Source organism: Oryctolagus cuniculus, chromosome 15, assembly GCF_051225735.1.
Source record: "Oryctolagus cuniculus isolate XC-2025 breed Fujian yellow rabbit chromosome 15, ASM5122573v1, whole genome shotgun sequence".
Classification (NCBI taxonomy): domain Eukaryota; kingdom Metazoa; phylum Chordata; class Mammalia; order Lagomorpha; family Leporidae; genus Oryctolagus; species Oryctolagus cuniculus.
This window is the reverse complement of record NC_142881.1, coordinates 74730895-74756692: the sequence shown is the minus strand read 5'-3', so window position 1 is coordinate 74756692 and position 25798 is coordinate 74730895. Positions and strand designations below refer to the sequence as shown.

At 42.0% G+C, this 25798-nt stretch overlaps 1 long non-coding RNA gene across 2 annotated transcripts in view; it reads right to left on the bottom strand.

Moving 5' to 3' along the window:
- Positions 1-471: 471 nt before the first annotated feature.
- LOC127487441 (uncharacterized) overlaps positions 472-25798 on the bottom strand; it is a 92228-nt gene continuing 66901 nt past the window's right edge. Inside the window, exon 6 of one of the 2 annotated variants that reach the window (XR_016221721.1) lies at positions 472-639. This is a non-coding gene — a long non-coding RNA (uncharacterized LOC127487441). The remainder of the gene's footprint in view (positions 640-25798) is intronic. The other variant, XR_016221719.1, reaches the window with a different exon arrangement.

The following is a 25798-nucleotide window of genomic DNA, read 5'->3' as shown; positions in this document are numbered from 1 at the left end:
GAAGCCCGGTACCTTGAGTAAAGCAGAGAGTCATCACCTTCCTCAAAGGAGTGAGAGCAAAGATCAGTTACAGCAGCCCAGAGGCAGAGAGGATGCCCTTCACAGGGTCTCTGTCAGAGCTCAGACCACCGGCTGAGGAACACAGGCCCTCCTGGCAGCCCCTCAGGGAGGCAGCCAGGAATACAGGCTCCTGCTAACTCCACCAGTGCTTCTCATGGGCCCCAATCAGAGGTGGACCTTCTGGCCAAGAGCAAAATGGACAAGAGCAGAGAAAGGATCCTGGGAAGGAAAGGAAAGGCAGCCCAGAGCTGGAGGATGACTCCTATCCAGCAAATACAGATACAGAGGGAAGCAGAGGAAATGAGCTTGTGCTGACAGCTTTCTCCTAAATTCTGAACACCACAAGGTCAGCTTCACAGAATTCCTGGAAATTTGTACCACACACTTTAAGATACTTTATACATTTTATTTATGTTAATCCTCACAGACATCCTATGATACAAATATTACATATAACACATTACAATGAGGAAACTAAAAGTCAGAGATGTCAATAAAGTGAGTAGTGTGAAAAACAGATCTAACTTGAATCTCTTGGATTCCAAGATCTCTCCTCTGCACCATGTTCTAAGCTGCCAGCTGGAAAAGAAGATAAAAATTCATGTCATGGCAGGTATGGTATTTTTTAGTGTAACGGGTTAACCTGCTGCTTGGGATGCTCTCATCCCATATCAGGAAAAAGACTCCCAGGCTTGAGTCCTGGCTACTCTGTGCTTCCAATCCAGCTCCCTGCTAGTGTATCTGGGAGGCAGTGGATGAAGCCCCAAATACACAAGAGACCCAAGGAAAGTTCATGGCTCATGATTTCAACCTGGCCTAACCCTGACTGTTGTGGGCATTTTGGATGGAAGTATCCCTGTATCTATCTCTCCCTCTCTTTTACTTTGTCAAGTAAATAAATAAATATTTAAAAATAATGTCAAAATTGGCCATGGGGTAAGATGTGTGGCCCCTTTTAATCAAATGGACACTAAGCACTCTGCTCAGATGCAGGGAGGCAACCTGGGCCAGCGAGCTGGTCACCATCAGCAATTCTAGCTGCAGAAGGGCCCAGCAGGAACTTGAAGCTGTAAATGGTTGGGTAGGTGGAGACTGCTGGTGTCACTCTTGGATGCACTACCTTTAAAACAAACATTTCTAGGCTACTTTCTAGACATAAGAGAGCTTACTCTTGCATGCTAGTTTGCTTTTTATTTGAATTCACCCAGATTAATACACATGGAAATAACTGGAATTTAGATGCTCTCACAGCCCTCAATAATTCAACACACATTTTCTGAAAGCCTCTGTGTGGCAGACACTGTGGTAGCTCCTGGAGACACAGTGGCTTAAAGATAAGGTCTTAAAACACAAATGTTAGAGCCCACCTATTAAACAAGTGAAAAAAAAAAACAATGCAAGTATTAATATGAAAATAAATAGTAAGAAATTACAGAGTGCAGCAGCAAAACAAGCAGGCTACTATACACAGACAACAAGGAAAGACCACTGCAAAGAAGTCACATTCAATCTCAGATGTGAAAGATGACAGGAGCCAACCATGCCTGGTGCCCTGGCCAGAGAGCGGTGCCCTGGCCAGAGAGCAGTGCTCAGGAAGAACGGTGTCAGGTGTGGGGAAGAGGCGCAGTCCAGGTCAGGTGGTCACAGAGGTCTTTTTTGCTCCATGAATGGAAATTTTTGAAGGATGGAAGATTAACATGATATAATTTGTATTTTTTTAAAGATCATTTAGGCTATTATGTCAAGAGTCAAAGGAACGAGTAACAGAAGAAGGAAGAGATGTTGAAAGGCGATTGATTACTGTGGCCCATGTGAGAAGCAATCATGCCATGGCCACGGCCAAGGCCATAGGTGAAAAGGAGAGAACTGCGTCCAAACCTCAAAAATGCTGATGGTTACATAAGCAGTGGGGTGAATATAAAGGAGGAAACCAAGAAATACGTGCATGTGTTTTGCTTGCACAACTACATGACTGGTGATGAGGTTCACTGAGAAGAGAAAGGAGTTCTGAATTGCAAGAACTCCATTTTGCAAGGAGTGAGTCTGCAATTGCTTTGGGGGCATCCAAATTACTTCGATGGATATACAAGCATGGAGCTCAAGTGAATGCCAGGGAAACACATTTGGGAGTTTTATGATATACTCACAAAAAGCTTGAGAGTGGATGTAATGCCAGAGAGTACAGACAGGAAAAAGAACAGACTAAGGAAGAAGCCCTGAGGCACTCCAATACTTGAAGCCCAAAGACGGTGCAGAGTGATAGTTACTAAGCTACAGCCTCACACCCACCCCCTGCTATTTGGCTTTGTGATGCTGAAGTTAGAATCCTGGAAACAAAATGCTCTCTTTCTTGGCCAGCTGTTTCCTTTCAGTTCCATCAATGGGGGCTCTGGAAGGAAACTGGAGAGCTGAAGGCAAGAAAGGAGCACTCTCCTTGTACTTCCCACTGGCAGGTGCAGCCTCAGCAGCACCAGGAGGCACCTCACCATGATAACCAACAGTACTTCCTAGAGATGGGCCCTGCTCTGTCAGGGGTCTCCTTGAGCTGCCAAACAGCATCCATGTTTCTCAAGACTGAGCCTGGACTGCAGGAATCCTCTCCAAGATTCCACTTCTGAACACCGTCATCTTCCATGCATTTCCCATCATTAGCTGGTATCAGGTTCTGTTGCTGTGTTCTCATTTTGCTTTCTTAAATGCCTGTGTAACAGGTTCCATTAAGTCCTCTCTACTGAAAAACCTGGTGTGTTTCTGTTGTCCATGTCTCATAAAGGAAGCCAGAAAAACATTCTGAGATGGTAAACAAACAGAAAACCCATGTGAGTGTTGTTTAGAAGCCAAACTGATATGTTTTCCTTAATTTGCTCCACCACAGTAACTGTTTTATCATCTATACGTATCTCAAAATTACATTGGATATTTCATTAAATATTATATTAAATATACTTAAGAAAACTTTTCAAGAAACAAACAAAAAAGAAAAGAAAATCTCACAGGAAATCAAATTAAAATGATTAGGACAAAGAATTTTGACTCAGAGATCAGAAAAAAAATTATAAAAAGCAAGAAGACTGGATTTAACTAAAATGTGGACTGCTGAAAGCCTGGACACTAAATATTTCATGGATTTATTTTCTAGGTAAAGGCAAGAACATTACTCTTTGACTCATTCTACCTGCCTTAGGAATTGCAAGCACACAGTTTTGCATTAGCTTCAGAGTAGTTTTTTTGTATTTGTTTTTTGATACAGAAAAACATATTTGACTGAATCATCCATTTTAAGTATGTTACCTTCAAATATTTAAATGACTTAGCATATGTAAGATATAAAACACAGCAGTTAAATACCCAGGATCTCACTATGCCAATTAAGAAATAGATATTTCCCATTATTATCTCTAATCACATCCTTCTGCCCCCCACCAACAAATAACCACATCCCCACATTCTGGTATTTTTTATCATTCCTTTGCTTTTCTCTATAGCTTTAATGCATAAGCACTGGTGAAATATTTTCTTATTTTTTAGTTTATAAAAGCCCTGTTCAACATGACTTCTTCTGAACCTTTTGTCCCTTCTTCCTTTGGGATTCATTGGGGCAATACACTCATTTCTCAGTGTTGTATTATAGTATTTCTTTGTCAGGTCATCACACTATTTTCCATCTTCCTCTCAGCTCACACTTCTTGGCAGTTTTCTGAAACTGCACATAACGCAGCTGTGTAGTAATTTAATATGTATTTTGTGGTATTAACATGTTTGGGTGTATTTTCATGTTATTGGCCATGTGTGTTTCCTTTTGGAAATATGGCTATTTATGTCTTTGGTTCACTGGTTTACTCTACAGACTTCTTTTACCAATTCTCTTGAATTGGGAGTTCTTTGTATGTGCTGCACACTAACACCTTTCTAGTTGTCTCTATGGAAAATAATTCTTCCCAACTTCTCTTCAAGCTTGTCATCTAAGGCTCTTTAGGGTCTCTTGAGGTTCAGGTCTCTAAATTTTACCTCAGGCAAGTTAATCAGGTTCACAGTCTGTTTTTTATATCTTGATTAATAAATCCTTCCCTAATTCAAAGTCACAGAAATATTTTACCATTTTTACTAGAATTTTAAAATGATTCCCTTTCTAGTTAAAGTGTGTAATCCACCTAGAATTAATTTTAGTGAACTGAAAAATATAATAATCTAACTTCACTTTCCATGTAAAAGCAACCATCCCAACACAACAGTTTTAAGTACCTATCTGAAAGTCTGTACTGCTGGCTCCCTCATAGCTCAAGTTCTTCTTTTTGGATTCTAAGTTCTATTCTATTGGTTTAGTTGTCTCTCTCATAAATAATAATATAGTTTATTATTAGTTTATTAAGGTATGATATCTAGTTGAGCATTTTCTATCTATTTTTTCCTTCTTCTTGACTCCATCTAACATTGTCCTCACCAAATTTTAGCTTCCCCTTGTCAGATTCCAAGAAAAACTGCTAGGATTATTACTCTAGTCAAAAATTCTGTGAGTCCTTTGGGGAAGAACTAACATTTTAAAAGTATTGTAGCTCTCTATGAAAATTTGTTATATTTCTCCATTAATTCAAATGTTCTTTAATATTATTCCATAAAATTTCATATTATTAAAAGACTTAATCATGTATTTGAAAGGCAGAGTGGAGGGGGATATCTTTCATCCACTAGTTCACTCCCTAAATGGCCACACTGGCTGGAGCTAGGCTAATCTGAAGCCAGGAGCTTCCTCTGGGTCTCCCATGTAGATGCAGGGGCCCAAGCACTTGGGCCATGATATGCTACTTTCCCAGGTGTAACAGCAGGAAACTGGACTGGAACTGGAGCAACTGGGACTCGAACCAGCACCCACATGGGATGCTGGAGCCAACAGATGGTGGCCTCACCTGCTACACCACAGCACCAGCCCCAGAATTTTGTATTTTTTCAATAGGGACATTAAGTTTGTTACAGGTATTCCTTCATTCATTACATTTTTGTTAGCACTTTGTTAAATCCATTTTTTTTAAATAATGATATTTTTCTATTCCTTGCTGCTAGCATAGAGGTACCATCTGGGGCCTAATGCACACATTAGCCTAATGGTTAAATGGTTAAGACACCAGTTAAGATGCCTGCGTCCCTTATCAGAGTCCCTGGGATTATGTCTGGTTCCACTCCTGATTCCAGCTTCCTGCTAATGTGACCATGAGAAGCAGCAAGTGATGGTTCAAATAGCTGGGTCCCCGACACCCACATGGTTTCTGGCTCCTAGCTTCAGTCTGGCCCAGCCCCACCTGTTGGGGACATTTGGGGAGCTCTCTCACTTTCTCTCTTTTTTTTAATTATTTATTTGACAGGCAGAGTTAGACAGTGAGAGAGACAGAGAGAGAAGTCTTCCCTCCCTTGGTTCACCCCCAAATGGCCACTACAGCCAGCGCTGTGCCAATCCAAAGCCAGGAGCCAGGTGCTTCCTCCTGGTCTCCCATGTGGGTGCAGGGGCCAAGCACCTGGGCCATCCTCCACTGCCCCCCCGGGCCACAGCAGAGAGCTGGACTGGAAGAGGAGCAAGCAGTTCTAGAACCCGGCACCCATATTGGATGCCGGCGCTGCAGGCAGAAGATTAACCAAATGAGCCATGGTGCTGCCTCTTAAATACTAAAAGTAAAGTACAATTTATTTTCAGATCTAGAATTTGTGTAGCAGAGTTTGAATTCATTCTTGTTTATAAATATCTGCTTATGGAATATTAGGGCAGGATATCCAGGGGTCTCCAAAGATTTCATGGAAACATGAAAAAAAAAAAAAAAACTACATGGATTTCAAAAATTTTTTGTACCAAAATAAACTTATCTTTTAACTCCATTTTTCCATGAACTTTTTGCAGTTTCCACATATTTGTGTTTACACCACATGTGAATAACAACAGTTTTCTTCTGCCTCCATAAATTCTACTTGTTTTGCCTGGCTACACTGCACAGGACCTCCCCATGAAGAACACTGCTGCTTACCTAGTGTCCGAGCCTAAAGAGACTGGTTCTAGGTTTCTACCACTGAACAGGTCACACACGGTTACTTGCTGACTAGTGCTCTTTATCAGATTCAGGAAGTTTCCTGCCAGTACCAATCTTCTCAGTTTTTACTACTGACCACCTGTAAGTACTCTGTACAGAGACTCTGCATCTGTGGACATGTTTTCATCCAAGTCCTCTAAACATGGTGATACTTAACAAGAGGTGTTCTACTGTGAATGCACCCATGTGTTCCTGGGATAACTCCTATCAGTCATGACACATGACCATTTTCATAGAGTACGAACCTATTTGACAGATACCTTAAGATTTCTGCATGTATGTTCATGAGTGAGACTGGCCTGTAATTTTATTGCTCTTGTAGTTTTCATGTAGATTTGTTATTATTCTTATAAAATAAAGTTTTCTTTTCTGGTAGTATTGGTACACGTTTATCCTATGAGAATTGTCTATTACTTGAACTTTTGATAGAATTCAAATGTAAAATTATCTTGACTTTTTTGTTCATGTTGTTTTTTTTTTCATTTTTATGTAAACGGGAGAGCCATTGGTTTAACTTTGTTGATTTTTGTTTCTTTTTGGCTCAGTTTTGATAAACCATATATTTTGATAATCTTGAATTTCAAATTCATAGGCAAGTACCATTTATATATTATTGTATTAGTTTTTAATTTCTGTTGTATATTTATGTATGTCCTCTTTGTTCTTATTATCTCTTCTCTAATCATTATTCAATCTTTCTGAATAGTTTTCAAATGATATTTTCAAAAAGCCAACTCTGCATTATATTTCTTCTGCAGTTCTTTTTGTCTTCAGTTTGACATTCACTTTCAAATTTCCTAAATTAGATTCTCAGTTTATAGATTTTCCCATTTTCTTTATCCTTTCCACTTAAACTTCCCTTGAATTACCACTTCTCTGCATCTCACAAATTTCAATAGTGGTTTTTTATTTTTCCCTAAACATTTTCTAATAGTCATTATGGCCTCATCTTTGACCTATAAATTATTTAGTAGTGAGTTTTTAGATTCCTGAACATATGGGGCATTTTAAGTAAAAAGTGTTCTGTTGAAACCTAATATTGTTAGAAAATATAATCTGTTTATAAATCATTCTGTTATATGTTGGAAGCTTAATTAAATCTTACTACATGGACAATTTTGATAATTACTATTTATGTGTTCTAAAAAATGTGTATTTTCCAATTATGGAGTGTTCCATTAGACTCAGCTGGTTAATTGAATTGTCGGAATCTTTTGTATTCTTACTATCTTTGCTCATTTTTTGCCTGACCTCCTATCACCAGGCTACACAACTCTAGGGAAATTATTTGTCATATGTAGGAATACACAGAGCAGTATATCACCCATAAATTTTGTGTAAAAAAAAATGCAGATTCCTGTCCCACCTCCATTCTGATTCAGTATCTCTGGGGTAAGGCCCATGAATCTTGTATCTTTAAAAGGCCCATGTGATTATGATCAATCAAAATCAAATAACACCGGTTTACTCTTTGTTGGATTTCATCCTACTGATGTGTTACACAGTACATTTGCCAATACATTAAGGGGCAGCCCTCTGTGCAACAGGCAAGAAATCATGAAAAAGTTCAAGACAATTGTGCACAACTGGGATTCATGAGCCCTTGTGCAGCTTCCTAATAACGTCAGCCAAAGGAAATCCAGCCAAGAACAACCACAGCCGACAACACCGAGGCCTGGGTCCTCCAAAGAGGAGCAGATTCTCTCCACCTAGGATGCTATATTGCTCTCATTAGATATCTACAGGGAAACACGGGACACTTGTGTTTATAGGGAAAATGGGGCTATCAGAAAGATTTCCTTCACAAGTATTTAGGAGAGGAGCTGAGCCTAAGTGACCTGGGCGAGGCATGAGGCCCAGCAGCACTGAAATCACCCAAGAGCTTGCAAGATATGCAAAATCTCTGGTTCAGAAGCCTAGGGTGGGGCCTAAGTCTAGGTTTTTAATAAGATTCCCACATAATGTGTGTGTTTATTCAAATTTGAGATTCAGTTTAGAAACATATACAAGTTTGTATTTCTTTCTTTCTTTCTTTCTTTCTTTTTTTTTTTTTTTTTGACAGAGTTAGAGAGAGACAGAGAGAAAGGTCTTCCTTTTCCATTGGTTCACCCCCAAAATGGCCACCACAGCTGGCATGCTGCACCCATCCAAAGCCAGGAGCCAGGTGCTTCCTCCTGGTCTCCCATACGGGTGCAGGGCCCAAGCACTTGGTCCATCCTCCACTGCCTTCCTGGGCCACAACAGAGAGCAGGCAGAGGATTAGCTTAGTGAACCGCAGCACTGGCCACAAGTTTGTACTTCTTTCTAACAAGCTGCCAATGATGCCGCTACTGCTAGTACAGGAACACATCTTGTGTAGTCAGGGAAAGTAAGCAGAAGAAGGAAACCTTTATAAACACTTTAGGATGCCCATCGCCTGCTTCTGGAACCAAGGCTTAGGAGTTTTTGAAACAAAGATAACATCCCTCCCTCTCCACATGCACATTTAACATGAAATGGAAGGGGACTGAACAGTATTTGTCACCCAACACAAGGATTCAAATACCCAACGGAAGGCCACTGGAGACCATCAGAACTTCTACCTTGCTTGTTTCCTCTGTGCAAGACAGTCTGCCCCTGCCAGCATGACTCAAACTCCAATTCTCTATGCATTTCCACGGGCAGGCTGCAGCCTCCAGCCCCCTGCTGCTTCACAGTGCTGTCTCTGGGTTGTCTCTGACCTTAGGCAACCACAGTTGGGGAAATAATATTTATTATTTATATTAATATTAATATTTATTAAAACAAATGGTCTATTTTCCATTTTTTTATCAAGACTGAGAAGTGGGGCCAGCACTGTGGTGTAGTAGGTTAAGTATCCACCTGCCCCATTTCCGACCCAGCTCCCTGTTGATGGCCTGGGAAAGCAGTGGAAGATGGCCCAAGTGCTTGGGCCCCTGCACCTGACTAGGAAACCCAGAAGAAGCTCCTGGCTTTGGGTCAGCTGAGCTCAGCTCCAGCCATTGCGGTCATTTGGGGAATGAACCAGTGGATGGAAGACCTCTCTGTCTGTAACTCTGCCTCTGAAGTAAATAAATCTTAAAAATAAAATGAAATAAAATAAAATGAAGTAAAAAAAGGATTGAGACATTCACCCGCAGCCAAGAATGACCTAGAAAACATTTCTACCTGGCTGATCCTAGATCAGCCCACTGAGGCCATGTTTCTGCAAGTGAGGCTGGGATGGAGGCCAGGCAGCACTCGGCTTGGCCCTTCCTGGGACAGGGGAAGAACACACATGATTCACGGTGATCATCTTCCCAGGCCTTTGCCAAAGCTGCTTCGCCACTCCTAATGCAGGCAAAGCTCTTCTCTCATGGATTCTTCTGGGAAAGATCTGAAGACAGCAGTCCTGAGCTTTTGCATGTTTAAAATTGTTTTGCTGTGCTGACACTCTGAGGACAGCGTGTCTGGACACAGTTCTCAGCCACTATTTTTGTTTCTTGAAAATGTTGTTCCTCCTTGTTCTTGTTCTGCAGATTGCTGGAAAGCAATCAGACGCCTACCTGACTCCCTCTTTTCTTTGCTGCCTGGATGGTCTTCTAGGCCTGTGCACCCAGATGACACTATCTTTCTCTAATTTTAACATCTAAATGTTTCACCAGGATGTATCTCAAAGTTTGAATCAAGATATTCTTTAGTATCTGCAAGTGCTTATTTAGTAGTACTTGACTCCTGCTGGAGTGTTTGTGTTATGGCTCTTGGTTTTCACTGTAGAGAAATGTTATTAGCCTGACATTGATTCCCACTTTCTATTTACCATTTGTACTTGTTTTGGGTGAATTCTACATTTCATTGTATTTTATTTTAAAAATGTCTCCTACCAGGCCAGCTCTGTGGCATAGTAAGCCTCCACCTGAAGCACAGGCAACAAATGTGAGCATTGTTTTGTGTCCTGGCTGCTCCTCTTCTGATCCAGCTCTGTGGTGTGGCCTGGGAAAGCAGTAGAAGATGGCCCATGTGCTTGGGTCCCAGGACCCATGTGGGAGACCCAGAAAAAGATCCTGGCTCCTGGCTTCAGATTGGCCCAGCTTTGGCCACTGCAGCCATTTGGGGAGTGAACCAGCAGATGGAAGATCTTTCTGTCTGTCTCTCCATTTGTCTGTATCTCTATCTCTCAAATAAATAAATAAAATCTTTTAAAAAATTAAGATTTAAAAACAAAAGTCTTCTACTTTTCCAGATAAGCCACTGGTCCCCTTCTACATCTGGACAGTCCATGAGCTTCCACAGTTCCAGAGCATCCTTGTCTCTCAATACACAGTAAGATTTCTCTCTTCTAAATCAGCAGGAAATATACTAAAAACCTGCAGGTACTATCATTCTTGTCGTTGAAAATAAAGAACTGTGTCTAAAATCAGGAACAAAGTAAGGATGTCCACTTTCCCCATAGTGCTAAGATTTCCAGCTGATGCAATAGGCAATTAAGGAAATGAAAAGCAACCAAAGCAGAAGAGAACAACTATTTTCAGATCACTTCCCGGTATACAGAAGGCTCTAGGTAGTTCAGTAGATTAAGAAAACGACATTAACATATTGAGGTAGATTCTGTCTTTATTAGCCAGAGATGTTATGGTTCATGTAGGAAATTCTACGGAATCTACACAGAAGCACCTGTAACTAATAAGTAAGTTAAATAGCATTGCAGGATAAAAAGTTAGTTTACAAAAATCAAGAGCATTATTATGTCTTAGCAACAATCAACTGGAAACTGAAATTAAGATACAATATACAATATCATAAAAATGAAATTTTTGGAGAAATTTAGCAAGATATCTATAAAATCTGTGCACTACAAACTAAAAAAAATTAAAATCTAAGTAACTGAGAGATAATACTATGCCTTGGAATGGAATATTCCATATTCTTCAAATGTCAATTAGTGCTAAGTGAATTTATAGATTCAATGTACTTCCAATCAAAATCCCAGCAAGCTATTTAAAAATAGAAATTGACAAACTGTTCTAAAATTCATAGGGAAATAGAAAGGACACAGATTACCCTCCCAAATAAACTAAGCTATAAGAGAACAAAATTAGACAAATAAGTCAGCTGAACATAATAATGAGTCTAGAAATAGACCTATACATATATAATTAACTGATTTTTGACAAAGATGAAGAACAATTGGAACATGTGAATGTGTGTGTGTGGAAAATGAGAGCGAAAGAGATTAAACCCAAACCTCCCACCTTATACTAAAATTAACTCAAAATTTATCAAACCAAAATGTAGAACCAAAACTGCAAAAATTCTAAACAAAAATATGCAGAAAAAGTTTGTCACCTTGAGTTAGGCAAAGATTTCTTAGACACAGACAAAAACTACAATCCAAAATATAAATAAAAATGATAAATTAGGTTTCTTTAAAATTAGGAATTTCTACTTTTCCAAAGACATTAAGATAATTAAAAGACAAACCAGATAGGGGAAAAAATAGTTGCAAAGTATATATCTGATGAAGAACTTATAAACAAAACACATAAAGAACTCTAAAATAATTAAGAGAAAATAATACAGACAATGTAAATAGGCCAGATAGTTGAATGAGTATTTTACCAAATAGATTCATGGATTGTAAGTAAGTGCATATCCATTAGAGATCACCCATTAACACAAATCAATAGTCATCAGGGAATGGAAAATCAAAACCCCAGTAAGATTCCACTGTATAGCCTACTAGAAGCTCTAAAAGTAAAAGATTGTTGGCAAGGAGGCAGGACAACCAGAAATATCAATGGCACAAATATTTTGTAAAATAAGTGGCCAGTTTCATAAAAAATTAATCACACACTTACCATTCCACTTTAAGGCATTCACCCAAGAGAAATAAAAGCTTATGACCACACAAGGACTGGTGTGTTAATATGAATAGTAGCTTTGTTTGCAGTAGCCGACAACTGAAGTAACACAAATATGCAATAGGATAAAGAAATTGCTATCTGTCCACATGATGGGATGGTACTCAAGAATTAAAATGGAGAAAATGATACTGATTAGAGTGAATGTAAGAAACCATATCAGGGGCCGGTGCTGTGGTGCAGTAGGTTAATCTTCCGCCTGTAGTGCCGGCATCCCATATGGGCACTTGTTCGAGTCTCTGCTGCTCCACTTCTGATCCAGCTCTCTGCTATGACCTGGGAAAGCAGTGGAGGATGGCCCAAGTGCTTGGGCCCCTGCAACCACGTGGGAGACCTGGAGGAAGCTCCTGGCTCCTGGCTTCAAATCGGCACAGCTCTGGCCATTGCGGCCATTTGGAGAGTGAACCAGCAAACAGAAGACATTTCTGTCTCTCCTTTTCACTGTCTGTAACTCTAACTTCCAAATAAATAAATAGTCGATGCTGTGCTCACTAGACTAATCCTCCACCTGTGGTGCCAGCACCCCAGATTCTGTCCCAGTTGTTCCTCTTCCAATCCAGCTCTCTGCTGTGGCCCGGGAGGGCAGTGGAGGATGGCCCAAGTGCTTGGGCCCTGCACCTGCATGGGAGACCAGGAGGAAGCACCTGGCTCCTGGCTTCGGATTGGTGCAGTACCATCTGTGGCAGCCATTTGGGGGGAGAACCTTTCTCTCTGTCTCTCTCTCTTTCACTGTCTAACTGCCTGTCAATAAATAAATAAATAATCTTTAAAAAAAAAAGAAAGAAAAGAAACCATACCAAAAATAGTGCATACTTCCTGATTCCGCTGACATTAAATTCTAAAAGATGAAAACAAATTTACAACAACAAAAAGCAGATCCTTAAAGGGTCAGAGATGTGGTAGGCAGAGTTACAAACAAGCACAAGGGAACCTCTGGGACTGAAGGACAAGATTTTGACTGTGAAATGCTTCCTGGGTGACACCTATATGCAACATATTAACTTGTCCACTTCACAGGTGTGCAGTTGATTGAACATCAAGAATGCCTCAGTAAAGTTGATAAGCTTAAAGATGAAATATGCCTCAATATGATGTTGTGAACATGAATAAGATGTAACAGGACATAGCACTGCCAGGGAATCTATACCCACAGTGAGTCAGCAGGAGCATAAAAAATAAAATATGACTAGATAACACAAGGATGGACATCGGAAATTTGACCTTGTTGAACTAAGCACTCCATCCACTCCCAGTCCTTGATGTATGGTTATATCTTTGGAAACAGAACTGTGAACAGCCATCACACATTCACACCCCCACTCACCTATAAAAAGTCCTAATTTTGTTGTCAAAGGATACAGACCCCAAAAGCAGCATGGCAGTGCCCCCAGACAGAACAGTCAGAGCCTTTCCCCATGGGCTCTTCCCTTGTTCTTGGGGCCCAACCTTCCCAACCAGCCAAAGTATAAGGAAGCCAATTCTGGTTATTACCACTTTTTGGCTGACGTATTGATATTGCCAATCTGTGCAAACACACAGTGAAAAAATGTTCCTTGCACCTGAACCCAATTACGCAAGGCTTTGGATGTCCAAGGCTCAACCTCATCAACAGGCAGTGAAAGGAGTGAAAGGCCCCCAGCACTGGCCTTCCTCTCCAGCCCTCACCCCACTTCCAGGATTCTCAGGAACCCAGAGTAGCCATCCTGGGCTGTAAGGAAACCTCATGGCTTAGCAGCACAGTCATCAGTGCTAGGGGGTTGGGTTCTTTTTCAGAGAAGCCATAATGTCTTCTCTGGAAAAATAATAATTCTAGTCTTCCAAAATTAATCCATAGCCTGTAAAAAAAAAAAAAAAAGAGGCATTTTCAAAAGTGTGTGCAATATGAGGGAAAAGATGATTCACTAACATACTTCAAAAGGCTAGTAAAAATTAGAAAAAAAATATCTTGGTGCAAAAACATTTTTTAAATCCTTGTGTTTTTTTTACAATATGAACTTTCGATAAACTTTTTGAAAATCCCTTATATTCATGGATTTCAAAATTTTTTGCACCAAACTAAACTTACCTTTTGTTTTCCACAAACTTTTTAAAGTACCCTCATATAAACAATATTGTTTATTGATACTACTCTTGAAATTAACACAGAATTCAATGATAAATATGCTTAGAGATAATCAGAACAGGATTTTGGCAAATTTTGCACAGCAAATAACTCCCCACAATATCCCTGGCTTGTGGGACAGCAGCAATGCCTCTCACTCTGTTGGAAGAATCTGCTAACTCACAGAGGATGAACTGGTTCTTGAGACAGCTGTGCACTATTTCTAATGGAAAAATGCTTGACAAATATTTGTGTTCTACTAGAAGAGACAGTTGTTTTAGCAAATGATTCTTTCATGAGACACAATATGGATAGAAAAGGTGTCTAGGATTTAGCACCTTGGAGCTCAAAAGTACATGGCTTTTTTTTCTTAAGAAAATTACAATATATAATAATAAAATTGCCTCTCTTTGATCAAGAAATATATGAGGAAAAAATAGTCAACTTCCCTTTCAAGCAGAGAATTAGCTTCTATAAAAGGAGAAATATAAAGAGTCTGAAGTACTTTGTTTGCTCAGGCCCTATGGAGTAAATTGCTTTTTCTTTGCTGATAAGAAAAGCTGAGAATTCAGAATATTCATGATCCAGGAAGCTGCACAAAAACCTGTCCATAAACTCATCAGGTTGAGAAAACATGATACAACAGAATCACTTTTTAGTCTTGCATAAATGACAAATTCCCTAAGTTGTGTTTTGCTGCCATTCAGTATGAAGAGATAAGTATTTTCTTGTCAATTTCACTAATTAAGACTGTTCCATCTACAATACAATCTTTGTCTCCCTGTCTTGAGAGGATTGCTAGGAACCACAAAAACGTTTTTATGGGAAAACCAGAGTGAGAGTACAGGAAGGGCTGTTCTTTTATTCTCCTCCTTTTATTTACATTGCAAAGCCATCAGCAATGCATTTTTCTGTCTTTTATTACTCCCAGAAGATACAAAGAGTTAAGCCAATCGGGTTTAGAGGATAGCTATCAAAACCAATTGTCCTCCTGTTGCCAAAGAGTTCAAAATAATTAAAGGCATCTGGACAGTGCCAAAACATGAATGAATCTGAAAGCATTTCCTGTTTGAAAGTACCCTCCATGGAGTGCCCTCTAAGTGTGCTGCAACATGCAAGAATTTATTCACTTTGTTTTAGGCTCAGAGAGAAGAAGGGTGGGGTTCATGTTATCTCTTGATCTTGACTCACTGTTGAAGAAAACAGAGATCTGATCATTTTGGCCTCCCCCAACTCACCCCTGCCCAGTGCACACCTTTTTATTACTCTCCAGGAAGAAATGGACAAGATGTACGATTTCGCGTTCCCAGAAGAAGGATGCTCACACAAGTCTCCGACAAGAAAGCAGCTTTCTCGTGGTACTGATAATGCCAGGGAGATGACTGCTGTGGCATCAGGTGGCACTCAGCTGACATATCTCAGTGACAGAGTCAGCTATCTCGAACAGACTGAACCTGTACATCAGGCTGCCACTGCTTCTGTTTCATGTGGAGAATGAGACACCCAGGAATTTCTAAGAGGGCCAGAGTATGGTGCAAGTTATCGGTCAAGAATCTGGCTATCCCCAAATTCGGAAGCACCTCTTTTCTTCTATGGTGTGGGGGAGGATGTGGGGGACCAGCAGAGTCATTTTTTTCAATCTTATCTAAATTCTACAGAATATAACAAAACACACCCCAGAGTTTTCTGGCAAAACCAGCAAGTGGTTTATGACTCCATTGGCTACTCCTTCTCAGATTAAAGAGTCAAAATCTCCCAGTACCTGGGACCAATACACAGAGAGAAGGCGTAGAACTGCTGGGTTCATTCATTCAACAAATGTACTGAGGGCACCCCATCTTCTACACCCCGCTCAGTGTGTTTGGGATACAACAGGGAACAAATATAATAAAATTCCTAATCACATGGACCTTACCTTCTAGTTGGCCACTAGGGGAGAGTTTATTTACTACCGTAATTCTAGTAAGTAAGTGAAAAAATAGCCACTGGAAAGGGGCATTTTCTGTGCTTAGGAAGAAAATGTTGAGCAAGGTAGGAGGGAACCAGGAATGCTTGCAGAAGGAGGGTGGGGAAGGGTGCAGATGAAATTTAAAGTACAGTGGTTTTAGCAGGCCACATTATGGAGGCAGCCACTGAGTGAGCACTAGCAGGAAGCAAGGACACAGAGTGTACAGATAACTGGAAGCAGGAAAACCATCAGGGAAAGTTATTACCAACATTTAATATTCAAGAGATTTAACATAACCAAAAAGAAGAGGACCGGTGCTATGGTATAGTATGTTAAGCATCCCCCTTCGGTGCCAGTGTCCCATGTGGGGTGACAGTTCCAGTCCCAGCTGCTCCACTTCCAATCCAGCTCCCTGCTGATGGCCTGAGAAAGCAGTAGAAGTTGGATGGTCCAAGTGTTTGGCCCCTGCACCCTCATGGGAGACCTGGAGGAAGTGCCTGACTCCTGGCTTAGCCCAGTTCTGGTCCTTACAGCCATCTGGGGACTGAATCAGTAGGAGGAAGAGCTCTCTGTGTCTCCCTGTCTCTGTCTGTAACTCTATCTCTCAAGTAAATAAATGGGTCTTTAAAAATTAAAAAAAAAAAAAGACCACATGATACAGAATGCCCATATTCAAAGATGGTGGCCACAGGAACTGAAGAGATGCTGCCAGACTTGGGCCTGAATCACGAATTCCTCAGCATCCTCAGCCCACTACAATTCCTACCTCTCCCACCTCTACACTTTACTCAACTTATTTCCTGCCTCTGGGCACGATGACGTCAGGTCTGAGAGGTCACCACGGCTGGACTATGTAGGTGCTCATTACTTGAGGCCTTTGCTGTAAATAAAATTGTGTCATTTCATGGCTTTTAAACAGTGGCATGATCTGGCTTATGTATTACATAAATTATTTTGATTATAGCATCACAAATTAAACAGAAGCAGGGAAAGAAGCAGTTAGGAAGTAACCTTGAGTACTGGTGTAGTCCAAGCTAGAGATGGTGATGGCGCATCCTAGAGTGATATCAGGGAGGTGGTAGAAGCATTAACTTGGTATGTTTGGAAGCCAGAAACAGCATCATTCCCTGACAGAAAGGATACCTTGTGTGAAGGAAAGACAGGAAGCAACATGGCTCCAAGGGTATCTCATTTTATTTGAGAGAAAGAAGAGCTCCCATCTGCTGGTTCACTCCATAACTGCTTGCAATGGCCAGGGCTGGACTTGCCAGGTCAAAACCAGGAGCTAGAACTCAAGTTAGGTCTCCCATGTGGTTGACAGGGACCTGACTTGAACCATCACGTGCACTAACTGGAGTCAGGATCCACAGGCAGGACTTGAGCCCAGACCTCCAGAAGAGAGCCATGGGTATCTGTAACTGCTAGGCTAAATGCTCTTTCCACAAACTTTCTGAAGTTCCCTTTTATAAAGGAATTGTACTGGAGCAGCTTTTGTGCAGTAGAAGTCACCTGCTTAGAGAGGAAAATCCCCCAGCTGGTCATTTCTCCAGTCTCAGCCCTGACTCCCTCCCTCCCCCTTGACCCTGTCACTATGTCACAGCATGTCTCTCTCCAAATCCACTCAACTCAGCCACCACATGCACAGGAACTGTCTCACCTCTATTCCTCTCACCATTCCTAGTGCTACAAACTGTCAGTGAGTGCTTTGTCAAATTAAACAGATGAATGGGGACTTTGATTATATGAGTGCATTGGGGGAGGGGAATCTGCATTACTTAAATAACCATGAATGGATAAAGTACACTTTGCTAGACTGGATATCATTACTGAGGGGCCCCACAGAAACAAGCAATGTAGGGCAGCAATGCTCCTGAAGCAGCCACTTCTCCAAGAGTTCCTTCAGCATCACCCGTTCCACGGTAGCATGGAGTGTTGGTTTCACCTGATAATCTAATGACATGCAGCCCCAAACCTGGGAATGATGACATCCACACACCTGAACCAAGCTTCTGCTGAGTCAGCATGCAGGAGTCATGACAGGGCCATGCTGCTTCAGGCTTAAAGCCTGACTCATTCTCCACTCCATCCAAAGTCTCACTTTAACTTTGATAAACACAGCCCAAAACAGCAGGAGTACTGCATGGACAGTTCCCTGATAACCAAGCTACCAGCCTCAATAACCAAGGAGGAGCATCACTGGTCTCCGAAGAAACAGAGAGACAGGTTGTAAATATCATTTATATGGAGAAGAAGGAGGTACCTTTACTCCAACCCTAGTGAAATCCACTGAAAATTGTTTAAGCGAATGGCTGAATTCTGATTTAGTGACAGGTATATAATCCCTGAGTTCTAATAAAGGCAAGGAGGAGACAAGGCCACAGTAAAGAAAAATATCACTTGGGTTTCTCTCAAGTAATAGGATCATATAAAAGTGAAATGGAGAATAAAAACACTGTGATATTGATGGATTATGATGAGAAATGAGTTGAAGAAAGTAAGTGCTTTAAGTCCTCCACCAAGTCTCTGAATAACACTGGAAGCCAGGGAGTTGCACGTGCCCAAGCTTATCTGAAACAAATCTGGGAAATGCTGGCAAGATTACTAACAGCAATTTTGCAATGACATGATGGGGCCCCAAAAGCAATTCTGAAGACAGCTGGTCTCCCTGCAGAGATAACAGACTCAGACAATCCAGGATCCTTCAAAGGGTCCATTCGGGGGTTAGAGCCATGAGGAGGCTTGTCATTGTGGTAATTTTACCCTCTGCTGCAGAGGGCCTCAAGTCAGATGAGGCACCACCCAGAGAAGAGCAATTTCTCTACAAAATTATGATCATTAATAGTGCTCACAGGGAAGGCGACCAAGGTTGTGTTCTTTTCAAAGTTCTAATTTTGTATAAAGTAGTATATTAAAAAATTTAAGAGACTGTAAGCTATTCCCATTTGCCAGATTTACAACTTTATAATCCTATAAACACCACTGAGACCACCATCGGGTCATCGTCATCTCTACTTCTCATGCAGGAAAGTGTAGGGGAGCATGCCGGTGAAGTGCACTCCCCGGGCAACCCTTGCTGTTGGTTCTAGAGAGAGATGCTTACCTTTAAGTAGTTTTCATATATTTATTAGAGAGAGAGAGGGATGGATGCTGTCCACTGGTTCACTACCCAGATGCCCACAATAAATAGGACTGGTGTTAGTGGACACAAGAGGTCAATTCACTTGGAGTGTCACCAAATAATCAGCCTCAAGTGGGAGTTGCTCAGTGGAAAGCTTTACTTACTTGTGACAAGGAGACAGTGAGAAAGTGTAGCTCTCTACAGAAAAGAAGGTGCCTTCCCAAGAAGCAGTTTGCCAGGACTTTTATAGCAAGGATGAAAGGAGTGTCCAGAATGTAGAAAAAGGGGAGCCAGAGAGCTACTCCTGCTCAAACAACTCCCATTTTCATACACTGCATTCAAACCTCTGACTCCTGGAGTGCCTGGGTGCCTGTGCTGGCTCTGCTTCCAATTCCAGATCCCTGCTAATGCACGCCCTGGGAGGCAGCAGGTTGGGGCTCAAGTAGCTGGATCACTGCCACCCCCGTGGGAGACCTGGATTGAGTGCTGGGCTCTTGGTTTCAACCTTTCCCAGCCCTTGGCTGTAGCAGACATTTGGGCAATACATTAGTAGATGATCAGTGTCTGTCTCTCTCTCTCTCCCCTTTTGAATAAATGAATGAATAAAAAATAATTTTTTAAACAACCTGACTCACGCTGGTTTCTTGAAGCTTCCTTGTCTGTGGAGGTCTGGCCCCCATGAGAAAATGTGACAAAAGAAGCTTTTCTGGAACATCCTCTGAGAAGCAGGCTCAGGAGACCAGGCACTTGCAAACTGCTTCAGATTCTCTGCCCCTGTTTCTGTGCACCCCTCTTGCCTGTGTCCTGCAACATTTTTGGTTACTCTGGGCCAGAGCCAAGGCCCAGAGTTGGTAGCTCAATCCAGGTCTCCCACATGGCGGCAGGAGCCCCGTCACTTAAACCATCACCACTTTCTCCCAGAGTGCATGTTAGCAAGAAAGCTGGAGGCAGGAATTAGACCCAGTAGTTGAACCCAGGTACTTTGATGTGGGACACAGCATCTCAAAGGCTGTTTTAGATGTTTAGACTCTTGCTGACACTGCAAAAGTAGGGCAACTGTTCTAGTCTTCTGGAGCCCTCAGCATTGGGCTGGGAGTTGAGGGCTGGGAAGTTGTAACACAATTCTTGCTGACCAGGGAATTGTGCCTTTCCTGCCCATCAAGGAGAGAGATATTTGCACAGCCCCTGCAGGCCACATAGCAGACTATGTTCCTGTAGAAACAAAAGGAAACCTTGTGTTCATTCAGTTTGGCTTTCTTATAACATATGAGGTGGGAAAACTGCTTAAGTGATTTTTGCCAGGAACAGACTAGCAATTAGTGCAAAGCCCATGTGAAGTCTTAAATTCTGACCACTGTGCCACACTTCTTGCTTTAATACACTTGATGTGTGTAATGATTCTGCCAGCCCCCCATCTGCAGTGTATATGATATTGGAGGAAAGAGCTGTGTAGGGACAGATCTCAGACTCAGCTTGCTCTTTCCTGTTTTTATTGTGCTAATTACCACAATCCCAGTAAGTATACCAAGAAGATGTTTCCTAAAATAATCTTTGTCCAGGGCCACATGTTATACATACTTGGGGATCTGTGTAATTACTGCCCCCAATTCAATCAGGGAAGCCAAGTAATATCTGTGCCTTTCTATATCAATACTGTTAGCTTCTCTGCCGCAAGCAGAGATATGATAATTACTAGATGCAACCAGATCCACTCCATAAAATGCAATTTTCAAATATTCCTGAAAAGCAAATGTAGCGGTTTGCTGTACTTTCATGAACCAATCTTAACAGAACTAACAACATGCTAGTTTCTGTTGACCTACTTAGGATTTTGACATTTAAAAGCAAAGTAAAAAGAATAGGTTGCCCTGAACTAAGAAGTCAGAGACATGGTCTTTGGTTCTCAGCTAGGGAAGCTGGATTTTCAGTTGTCATGTGGCTGTGTAAAGGGTTAGACAAAGACAAACTTGATGAAATATGCACTTTCACCTCTTGGCACATGCCTGACCTTATCAATCCCCAGCCTCATCTGAAAAAGCCTTCAGTTATGGTCAGTTGTGTCCATGGTAAGAGGTCCAAGTGCTTCTTCTGCAAATTCTAACTCAAAAATGGCATGTTTGGGTAAAAACAAACAAATCCATACACATATACCTACTCCATTGTATTAGTCTGTAGTGTCTAGAAATACAGAATGAATAGCATAGGTATGTGGGTATATGAAAGATGTTTGTTAGGTTCACATGGTTATAGCGACCAAGAAGTCCCATGACAGGTCACCTGCAGCCTGGAGACCCTGGGATGCCAGTTGCATGGCTCATTCCAAGTCCAAAGGCCTCAGTACAAGGGGAAGCCCCACGTGTGAGTCTCAGTTCAAGGCTGAGAGCCTGAATACCACCAAGGGAATAGAGGCATAAGTCCTGCAGTCCAGAGACTAGCAGCTGCCCTTCAAAGTGGGAGCTGAGCTTGCCCCAGCTGTTTCTGAGAGAGACCAGATCGCCTACCCATTTAGTCTCTTCAGACCCCCATGCCCACCTGCATGGAGGCTGGGTCTTCCTGCCTACTCCACTCAGACTCACATGCTAAAACAACACTTCTCCAGGTTTCTATGTATTCCTTAAACCAGCCAAGTTAACACCTAAAATTAACCATCACACATACATTCAACTGAAAATGAACAGCAATAACTGATCTTGAACCAGCTTCCTCGTGACTGCTTTCTATGCAGACTTTCGATTTGTGTTCTCAGAGTCAGATCCTAACAGCTGGCCTCAGATAGCAAATTGATCTAAGCAGAAAAGTATGATTCTTACTTCTCAACAACTGACATTTGAAGAGAGTGCTGTTTAATGAAGGTTTCTTTCCTGCGCTGCTCAATTAAGACAAACGTGCTGATCAGCCAACCAGGGTGGGTGCACAGTTCCATAGCTTTCCAGGACCCGGACTGAGAATTGTGATGTGAGGGGACCAGGAGGACCACAAAGCCCTGCAGTGATGTAACAGCCTGAATGGACCCCCATAAGTGAATCTCCTAACTGCATTTCCACTCACCACTGGAAGGCTTCACTTTCTCCTTTAATGCAAAGAAATCTGCCCTGTCAAAGCCACACAAGGGAATTCTCTTGAAATAAACAGCAGGCTTTTCTTTCCACAGGCATATTTTAAATACATAGAATGTTAGATGGTGCCTAGAAAAATGACAAGTGTCTGTGTTCATTATGCTCCCCAAGTTTCTGGATGTAACTGACATCCTCTGGGAGGCATGGAGGAACTTCCAGCTTCTGGGTTTCCATGGCAACATGGCCCCACTGCAAGAGCCCTGCTGCTCGAAAGCATCATTCAAGGAAGCCCACATTCTAGACACCCTGCTAAGGTATCCAGGAATTTCACTGTCCCAAAGGGTAACAAATCCAATTTCCCAAGGCGGTAAAATGTCCTATTTGGGAGACTAAGCTTCCACTTCAGACCTCTAAGAATTCTTAGCTCATTTTGCATGCATTTTTCCTCCTAATCTGGCTCTGTAGCACATTTATTGTCCATTTTAAGAGCATTAACCTTAGCCTACCTTGGTATCTCCTTTTCTCCTCCTTCCAAACAAATAACATTGCACACAAGCCTATCCCCATCTCCTGGGAAGTAATGGCTTGCCAAGCTGTGGTATCTGAATGACCAACAAACTCTAGCTCACAGGTCCCCAGGTAAGGTCGGTGAAGAGGGCAGAGGCAGGGCTGCCACATCAGTACTTGGCCCATTCATCCCTTGCCCTGCCAAGCCAGGGGCCGGCATCACCCAGAACAGCCCCCTTCTTCATTACAAACAGGAGCTATGCAGACCTGACAACAGGGAACACACTTACTGAATGTTATTTCAGTTCATCCACAAAGCCTGATGACAGAAGGCTTGCTAATCTTAAATTATATTGAGCAAAACCAAGGTTAAATACCATGCTCAGGGCCACACAGCTCATAAACAGCAAAGCCAAGATCTCAAAGGCAGTCATGCCGGACTCCCATGCCCAAGTTCTTCCTGCCACTCTGGACAGGGGAGAAAAATATGCAGGCTGTGAATGCCCTGACCTTCTCAAAGGGGTTGGCCTGCTGGACACAGAAAGGCTGGGCTCTGCTCTTAAACCATCCAATTAGAGGATTTTCTCACAAACTGCTACCTGCATAGGGCCCTTTGACATTTAAGAATCAATCGTCCCTTAAATGTGTTTGTTGCCCCCTTCTGGACTATGGCACACAGGATTCTCATTTTTCTCCAATAAGAAGTAACAGCTACTCTGGTGGATATTTATACATAATGCCACGTGTTCTTGGATATGTGCTGATAATTTTTTTTTTTAAGATTTATTTATTTATTTGAAAGGCAGAGTTACAGAGAGAGAGGGAGAGACAGAAAGAGAGATCTTCCATCTGCTAATTCACTCCCCAAATGGTCTCAACGGCCAGGGATGGGCCAGGCTGAAGCCAGGAGCCTGGACCTTCTTCCAGGTCTCCCATATGGGTGGCAGGATCCAAGTACTTCAGCTGTCCTCTGCTGCTTTCCCAGGTGCATTAGCAGGGAGCTTGATCAGAAGAACAGCCAGGGGATACTGCCATTGCAGGAGGCAGATTAACCCACTGTGCCAAAATGCTGGTCCCCTTTGCTTATAGATTCTTATCAGTTAATTCTATCAGTCCCTGCCTGTTCACCTGGGTTATCCAGTAGAGTCTACAAAGAGCCCTTCACAATTAATAACTTCCCAATATCAGGCTGAATGACTTCTTTTGAATTCATCTCAACAGAAAAATATGCCCACACCTCATATTCCTATATGGGAAAAAAATTTAAAAAAGAAAACCTTAATAACAAGGTAAGTCCAAATTCAAGACTTACTCATTTTCATTTCTCTTAATTGAAATAAGGGCTTTGCATTCATTTGTTTTTAAGGAATGGGGATTTTAAAACTTTACAGAACAGAACAGTATGTTTGCATGAATCCATGATCAAGTAAACTAACTAGTCCCCTGAAGTGAGAGTTTCTAATGCTATGACCAAGCAAAGGGCTATTGATCACCATAGAAGACCACACAGTACCTCCCCTTGTGATTCACACATGATAGTGACAAGGTTCAAGACAAAGTGGTCACAGACACACAGGTCAGTCTCCAGTGCTTTGAAATATGACAGTTCAAATAGAGCACAGAAGAATCAAGAAAAGAAGTCAGATTATTTCCAACTCCCTTGTGGGAAAATGGGCATTTTCTAGGCATTCTTTCAATCTCCTATCTCCTTTTCATGTACCACCAACTGCTACATCAGCTAGTTAGGAATATACGAAGGTACCTCAAAACGTGCATGGGGGGGTGAGTGTTTGGGCTAAGGATTAAGACGCCCACGTCCCATATCATAACACTCAGGTTCTATACTGATCTCTGGCTCTTGTCTTCCAGCTTCCTGATAATACAAACCCTGGGAGACAGTAGCTAACAGCCTAAATAATCAGGAACATGCCATTAACATAAGAGACCTGGATTAACGTCTTAGGTTCCCAGGGCTGGCACCATGGCACACAGGTTAATCCTCCAGCTGCAGTGCAGCATCCCATAGGGAACAGGTTCTAGTCCCAGCTGTTCCTCTTGAAATCCAGCTCTTTGCTGTGGCCTGGGAAAGCAGTGGAGGATGGCCCAAGTCTTTGGGCCCCTGCACCCATGTGGGAGACCAGGAGAAAGCACCTGGCTCCTGGCTTCAGAGTGGTACAGCTCCGGCCGTTGCGGCCAGCTGGGGAGTGAACCAGCAGAGAGAAGACTTTTTTCTCTGTCTCTCCCTTTCACTGTCTGTAACTCTATCTCTCAAAAAAATAAATAAAATCTTTAAAAAAAAATTCTTAGGTCCCAGTTTCTGCCTAAGCCCAGCCACAACTGTTGCAGGCATTTGAAGAGTAAAGCAGTAAGTAGGACCCTCCTAACCCCATGTACTGAGGAGGGAGGGAAAGAGAGAGGCTGTCTCTCTGCTTCTCAAATAATTTTTAAAGTTCACAGAAAATGGAATTAAAAGGCAGGTTTATTTTTCACCCCCCCCCCAAAAAAAAAGAAATCCATGCATGGTTTCAATTTTTTTCATACCAAAACAAATTCATCTTTACATTCCATTTTTTTCTGGCTGGTGCTGTGGCTCACTAGGCTAATCCTCCAACTACGGTGCCAGTACCCCAGGTTCTAGTCCTGGTTGGGGTGCCAGATTCTGTCCTGGTTGCTCCTCTTCCAGTCCAGCTTTCTGCTGTGGCCCAGGAAGACAGTGGAGGATGGCCCAAGTACTTGTGCCCTGAACCCACATGGGATACCAGGAGGAAGCACCTGGTTGCTGGCTTTGGATAGGCACAGTGCACCAGCTGTAGTGGCCATTGGGGGGGGGGGTGAACCAATGGAAGGAAGACCTTTCTCTTTTTCTCTCTCTCTCACTAACTCTGCCTGTCAAAAAAAAAATCCATTTTTCAAGAACTTTGTGAAGACCTGTGGTACTATTGAGTGTGTTCCCACTCATTGGAAATCCCAGCCATCTGGCTGCAACCAAACAAGAGAAAGCATAAGAGGAGACAGTCATTGCAGACTTAGAACAGGG